This window comes from Sorex araneus, chromosome 8, assembly GCF_027595985.1.
Source record: "Sorex araneus isolate mSorAra2 chromosome 8, mSorAra2.pri, whole genome shotgun sequence".
NCBI lineage: Eukaryota > Metazoa > Chordata > Mammalia > Eulipotyphla > Soricidae > Sorex > Sorex araneus.
In genome coordinates this window covers 37553438-37560935 of record NC_073309.1, presented here as the reverse complement: position 1 = coordinate 37560935, position 7498 = coordinate 37553438, and positions in this window count along the sequence as shown.

Here is a 7498-nt window from a genome sequence, read left to right as displayed (position 1 = left end):
AAAGTATTTAATGATGGACTTTTAGATGCTATATTTTTAATGCGCAAATATAAACTAAAGGAGTATTAAATTACAAAATGGAAAATTATAACCGAAGTCAAAGAATCTAACTATTTTCTGCTATAAATCTGCTTTAAAAAGATCATCACTGGAATTACTGAATCTTTAAATAGTGGCCTTTATAGTACATAATGAGTTCCAATGAGTTATCCTTTGAAAGGTTTTTTTCATCATTAAAACTAAACTCAACATCTTGCTCTTAAAGATAAATGTAGCTAACAGCATCAACACCAGGATCCTTTGGTTTTAGGACAAGCTGGAGGAGCACTGGTGGCCACGAGGCATGACCAGCGTGTGCCCGGGAGGCAGGACAGAGGGGCTGGACGCTGGGGCCGGGGGCTGGAGGGTGCGCTCTTGGGGGAGGGGAGCTGACAGGTGGTGTGATGTGTGATGTCATGACCTGTGACGACCCTGATCTCACACCCCAGCTCCCGAAGCCAGAACCAATCCTCTCTCTGCCACAGGCTTAGAAATGAGGGGACAGATGACTGTTGAGCAGACAGGGCCGGCCAGCGTGTCTGCCCCCCCTGGGTACCCAAGCCGCCTGGCCCAAGGGGAGCAGAGCAGGGGCTGGTTTGGGCCACGTTGGTGCAGGAATGTGGTGGGACTGAAGAAGGAAAATGAATCCTTCAAAGTTATTTTTATTTATTTATTTATTTATTTTGGCTTTTGGGGTCATACCTGGTGATTGCTCAAGGGTTACTCCTGGCTCTGCACTCAGGAATGATTCCTGGTGGTGCTCAGGGGACCAGATGGGATCCCGGGGATCAAACCCAGGTTGGCTGTGTGCAAGGCAAATGCCCTCTCCACTGTGCTATCACTCCGGCCCCCATTTTTACTTTTATTTTTTTATATTCTCTCCTCACCCCCACCCCACATTTTACTTTGGGCTGGAGCAATAGCATAGCAGGTAGGGAGTTTGTTTACCTTGCACGCGGCTGACCCAGGTTCGAATCCCTCCATCCCTCTCGGAGAGCCCGGCAGGCTACCAAGAGTATCCTGCCCGATGGCAGAGTCTGGCAAGCTACCCATGGTGGATTTGATAGCAAGTCTCACAATGGAGACGTTACTGGTGCCCGCTCGAGCAAATCGATGAACAACGGGACGACAGTGCTACATTTTACTTTATGAAAGCACCATGATTCACAAAGTTACTCATAGTTGGGTTGTTGACCTATGATGTTTCATCACCCATCCTGACACCAATGTCAACGTCCTTCCACCAGTGACCCCAGGTTTCCCTGTCCGGACCCCTCCCTGCCCCCCCGCCCCCAGCCTGCCCTCCTGACAGGCACCTTTCTAAAGCTCACTTGTTAAAGTTTGCGTCTCCTGAGTGCAGTGTCGCTGCCTCTGTGGTCTGGATACGTAGCGCTACCACTCTTCAACACCACCGGATGTTCCTAGTCCCTTCTCATCTGTCTCTTCTCCCCCACCCACCTCCACTCCCCGTCTCTCCTTCCCCTTCCCTGGGCTGTGGGACCTCGGGCGATCTAGGCGTTCCCCCGTTAAACCTTGCCTTTCCTCTCTCTCCCTTCCCCTGTGGAGAGAAGTCTGCAGGCTCCGGGGGCAGTGGGGAGGTGGGACGGTGCTATGCAGCCTGCGGGGGCTGTGGGGGGTCCCCTCACCACCCACCTCATCTAGGTTTTCTTCCCCCAACTGAGCGCTGACCCCAGGGCCTGGTCTTGTCTGACCCCTGTGTGACCCAGAAGTGAGGCTGGGCTAAGGGGCACATCCAAGTCGAACAGTAGAGACTCCCCGCCCCCCCCCCCCCCCGGCAACCACAGACCCTGTGTGGCTGCCTGGGTGTCAGCCGGGCCTGTGGGTCTGTCTCCATCTGGGTGGAGGGTGATGGGCACTGGGATGCAAGCAGGCAGGCGAGAGGATAGGGACAAGTAAGAGGCACACAGGCTCGCTCGGAGCCACCTGGTGTGGGCGCCTGGGGTGGGGGGTGGGGTCAGGGGCACAGGGCGCTGTCTCTGATCGGGTTGCAGACCCCGGCTGCTGCTCTTTGCTGCTGGTGTTACTTTTCTTTGTTCTTATTATCAAATATTTCCCCCTTTCTATTCATTTTTCCATGCTCGTATTTACTATTATTATTATTATTATTATTATTATTGGGCTGGAGCGATAGCACAGCGGAAGGGCATTTGCCTTGCATGCGGCCGACCCGGGTTTGATTCCTCCCTCTCAGAGAGCCTGGCAAACTACCGAGAGTATCTTGCCCGCACGCCAGAGCCTGGCAAGCTCCCCATGGCATATTCGATATGCCAAAAACAGTAACAACAAGTCTCACAATGGAGATGTTACTGGTGCCTGCTAGAGCAAATCGATGAACAACGGGAGACAATGCTGTAGTGCTATAATATAGGACACACACAAATTCTTTAGAAAATATGTATACATGTAAAGTTTTTGCATCAGAAAGCCTTGTGGGTTCAGGGCGGTAAGGCCTGGGGAGGTGGTAGGGGTGGAAGGTGGCTTCGGTCTCTCCAGAGGAAGCTTCCTGGGTGGGGGGTGGACTCGGAGGGGGGATGTGGAGGCTGCGGCTGGGGGTCTCTGCAGCACCCCTTTCCTGCACATTGTGCTGGGGTAAACCCCCTCCTTCCCTCTCCCCCATTTAACACCCTGCCACCCCCTCGCTCGTTCCTTCATTGCAGGGCATTGTTGAGAGATGCTTGACTCGAGTAGTGAATCTAGTTCATTAAGCAAGTCGGTCCTGATTCTTCCCGTCTTTCCTTCACTGCCGGCTAGTTCAGTAGTAAGTGTGTCTGGCCGCCTCCAGACAGGCTGAAACCGTTAGCTGCCCTCCCAGGGAGGAGGAGGACAGGGAAGAGCAAGAGAAGGTGAGGGGCGAGCAGGAGGGAGGGGCAGCAGGAGGAGGAGGAGGAGGAGGAGGAGGAAGTGGAGGAGGAAGAGGAGGAGAAGGAGGAGAAGTGGGAGCAGGAGGAGGAGAAGGAGGAGGAGAAGGAGGAGGAGGAGGAAGAGGAGGAGGAAGAGAAGCAGCTGCTGCCTCTAGTTCAGGGTCTTCACTAGAATCCCAATGACATCAGCAGCTAAGTCCTCACTCCCAGGGTTTTCCCTGGGCCCCGGCCTCTAGGGACGGAGCTCAGGGTAGCTGAAAACCCGCACTCAGGTTTTTCAGGAAAGGGTAAGCTCTGGAACCTTAAAGCCAGCATCAGTGCCAAGACTCCCTGCTCTTCTTCTTGACCCTCTAGAGCTTCTAGTCAGAAGCCGGTGCCCGCTGCAAGGCGGCCTGATGGGAGGCCTCGAGATTGGTCCGTGTCTGTAGATCTGAGGGTGTCCTGGGGGAGGAAGGGGGAGTGTGCAGGGATGGGAAGTTCCGGCTCTATGCCCAAGCTCTGCTTCTGGACCGAACCATGGGAAAACGATTCCCCACAGGCGTCCTTACTGCGTCCTGTGCAGGTGGTCAGAGGAAAGGTGTGTGTCCGGCCCCTGATTAGGAGGGACAATTTGCCATTGGGCCCGTGTCAGGTTGAGAATCAGGGACGGACGCTTGGATGGGAAGAGGACTTGGGATCGTGCTGCCCTTTGGCTTCCTTCCTAGGGAGCGAGGAGGGAAGGAGGAAGGCGGGGAGGACTCCCTTCTGACCCTCTGCCAGGGGCAGAGGTCCCTGGTGAACTTCTTTTTCCTTCTAGAAATTCTACTTTCAGGAGTGGTTTACCGGGAATACTCCTAGATAAAAATGAAAACTCCCAACTGTCACTGTCATTGTCATCCTGTTACTCACCGATTTGCTCAAGCGGGCACCAGGAACGTCTCCATTGTGAGACTTGTTGCTACTGTTTTTGGCATATCGAATATGCCACGGGGGGGCTTGCCAGGCTCTGCTGTGTGGGCGAGATATTCTCGGTAGCTTGCTGGGCTCTCCGAGAGAGACGGAGGAATCGAACCCATGTCGGCCGAGTGCAAGGCAAACTCCCTACCTGCTGTGCAAGAATTAATGACTTTTCATTGGGAAAATTTAAGAATATATGGGGCTCCGGAGATGACTCAGAGGGGTGGAGGCCTTGCATGCATGTGGCCTGGAGTTCAGTATCTCGTGCCACGTGGCCCCTGAGCACTGCCTGGTGACACCATGCCGTTGCTGGGGTGATCCTGGGGCCACCAGTACCTTGAGGTCTGAGCAGCAGAGCGTTCCTGGGCCTAAGAAAGGAACCTTTAGGTCCCCACGGCCTGGACGTTGGTCTCTGGGCCCCTGAGGGCCACAGTGGAGACATCTATACAAAAAAGCATGTATAAAAGCAACACAAATAGAAAAGCGACCCTCATACACGCCTTCCCCAGGTCCAACTCCCGGGCCCCTCCTGTCCCCTGGTTTATTCAAACAAATCCAAATTACATGTGATTTCATCCATCAGTGATTGATCTTTGAAAAGTAGGGACAACTGTCTCTATTTCACTTGGAAATAAACGAAATTCATCCAGCGTATCAAATCTCCAGCCAACTCTTTCTACTTGTCTCAGAATCTTTCCCCTTTAGACCCGGGTGTTGTCTGAGCCTGCCGTATGCAGTGGGCTACCCGGCCCATCTCATTTTCTGTTTCCCGTCTTCTCCCGGTCCTCTCTGGAATTTGTTGAAGAAACTGTATGAATCGTGCTGCTTCTACGATCTTGCTTACCAGTCGTACTGCTCTTATGTCACTTAACGTGTTCCTTTGTTTCTTGTCGATCCTGTGACTTTGTCACCAGTACAAATCACAGGTATTTCCCTAGACAATTACAGCTGTTGCCGGCGTCTTGAAAAATGTAATTTGTGCATTTGTCTCTTCTGTGAAACACTAGATCTGCCCCTAGACTTCATCCTTTGGCAAGTACTTGGAGATACCTAGGTAATATTTTTTAATAAAATATGTTGATAATTGTATTTAGATTGTCATTTGTATATTTCATAAAATTTTATTATTCTGAGAAGTGGTCCATGCTTTCAGCCCAGATGGCTAGCAGAGCCAATGACCCAAGCGTAAAATCTCCTATTATTTCATTAAGGGCGCAAAATGATTATATTCTAATTCTACCATGTCTTTTTCTTTATTGTTATGGGGGTCACTCCCAGCAATAGTCAGGGGGTCATGCAATGCAGGGATTGCACCCAGGGCCTCACACATGCATTCCACCTAGTTCTCTAATCTGTCATCTTAATTTATGGCTTTGAATTCTTTTATAAGAAGAAGGATTCAGCACCAGCAATTGGGTTTCCTTTCGGTATTATTTTAAAATATACTTATTTATTAAAGTTTTGGTTTGGGGGGCTACATCCAACGGTGTTCAGGGCTTACTCCTGGCTCTGCCCTTGGAGTCAGCCCTGGGGTTGGTCAGTGGGGACCATATAAGATGCAGGGAATTGAATGGATGTCTATGTGCAAGGCAAACACCTTCCCTGCTTTACTATCACCCCAGCTCCAATTTTTAGGGATTTTTTTTTATTAGTGAATCACCATGAGATAAAGTTACAGACTTACAAGTTTTTATGCTTGTGTTTCAGTCATACAATGATCGAGTACCCATCCCTCCACCAGTGCCCATTTTCCACCACCAATGGTCCCGGCATCCCTCCCACCACCCCCACCCTGTCCTAGGGATATTTTTTAAAGGGACATTTTATTTGTTTATTTTTGAGTGTTTGGGCCACACTGGGAGGTTCTAGGAGGCTGGCTCTGTGCTCAGAGGTTACTCTTGGGGGTCCCTGGGGAAAACTTAAGTGATGCTAGGGATCCAGCAGAGCTGGCAGCATGCCAGTCAAATAGCTTAACCACTGTACTACCTCTCTGGCCCAAGAAAACGGTTTACTTTGATGGAATAGTAAATCCACTTGCTGTTATAAGAAATAGTATGGCACCTTCTCCAGATGGAGCCCGGGCGACACTGAGCAGCAACTAACATGGCTCCGGGATGTGGGACTGGGACAGCTCTGAACCGTGGGGGGGGGCACTGGAGTGGGGCGGCGCCAGCCCCGCTTCCAGGTGGCCCCGGCCGCCGGAAGTCACACCCTCGACCCACCCTTGGTGCCATCTTGCCACATTCAACAGAGAAGAAGCCGGGCATTCTGGTGAGCAACGCGGCCGGAGAATGCTCTGGACCCGAGACCGGGCCAGCAACACCAGGGGTCCAGACGGAGGAGGTACAGCCAACACACCTTCTCCAGATGGAGCCCTGGTGACACTGAGCAGCAACTAACATGGCTCTGGGATGCGGGACTGGGACAACCCCGAACTGCGCGGCCGCTAACACAGCCGCGCGACCTTTTCTAAAAACTGAAAACATACAATCTTTTAATAGAAAACTAATTATCAAATGCTTCCTTGGTAGTAGGGCTGTCTTTCTTGGGGGGAAACTCCAACAACAATAGTGAGTTTTGTGTTGAAATATGGAACATAATCAAGGTAAAGAGAAAAATGAAGTGAAATTCATCAGTTATACAGTTAGGGGTGGGGGGGCGGGGGCGGGGGGTATACTGGGGTTTTTGGTGGTGGAATATGGGCACTGGTGAAGGGATGGGTGTTTGAATATTGTATAACTGAGACATAAACCTGAGAACTTTGTAACTTTCCACATGGTGATTCAATAAAAATTAAAAAAAAATAAAGAAATAGTATGGGGTGGCTCCGTAAGTCTTTCACCGGTTTCTCCTAATGATGTAAAGCTATAATATCACCATCAGGATATTGACGTCGATCACAATGGCACGTCGAACGTTTTATCCGACAAGCATGCCTCATGCTACTCACCTCCAGTCACATTCATTCCCTTCTTCGTCCGCTTCTCCCTCCTTTGCTGCTGCCAGTCTGGTAGTTTTGTTGTTTGTTGTTATATAAATTTGTCATTTTAAGTTGATATGCAACTTACAGTGGGAAACCTGTGGGGCCTGGCGTTTTCACATACACAGTCCTCTGGAAATTCATGGATTTTCATTGCTAAATATTAGTCTGTAGTAATGGCACACCCAGGTTGTCTCATGATTCAACCATTGAAGGACATCTGAGTTATTTCCGTTCTGGGACTAAATAAATCTGATGTTTCTTGCATCTGTACAGATTTTTCTGTATGAACCTAGTTTCCCTTTCTCTGAGATAAATTCCCAATTGTTGGGTTGTAGAGTCATTGTACAGCCATTTAAAATACTTTAAAGATGATTTTTAACTTTCATTTTTTTGCATATTTAATTTTCAAAGCAATAATCACAGAGTTTTTAGTCTGACTGACCACTTATTCTCACCAGCCCCTTCCCGGTGATCCATTAAACCCTCATTCTCTCAGCATTTGGTGTTTTCACTCAGAAACACACTGATGTGTGTTACGATAGCTATTGTGGTTTTAATTTTCAACTCCATTATGGCTAATGACGTTGAACACCTTTTCTTGTGTGTACTTGCTGGCATTTGCCAATGGTACAGATACTTGCTGGGAAAATGCATGCAT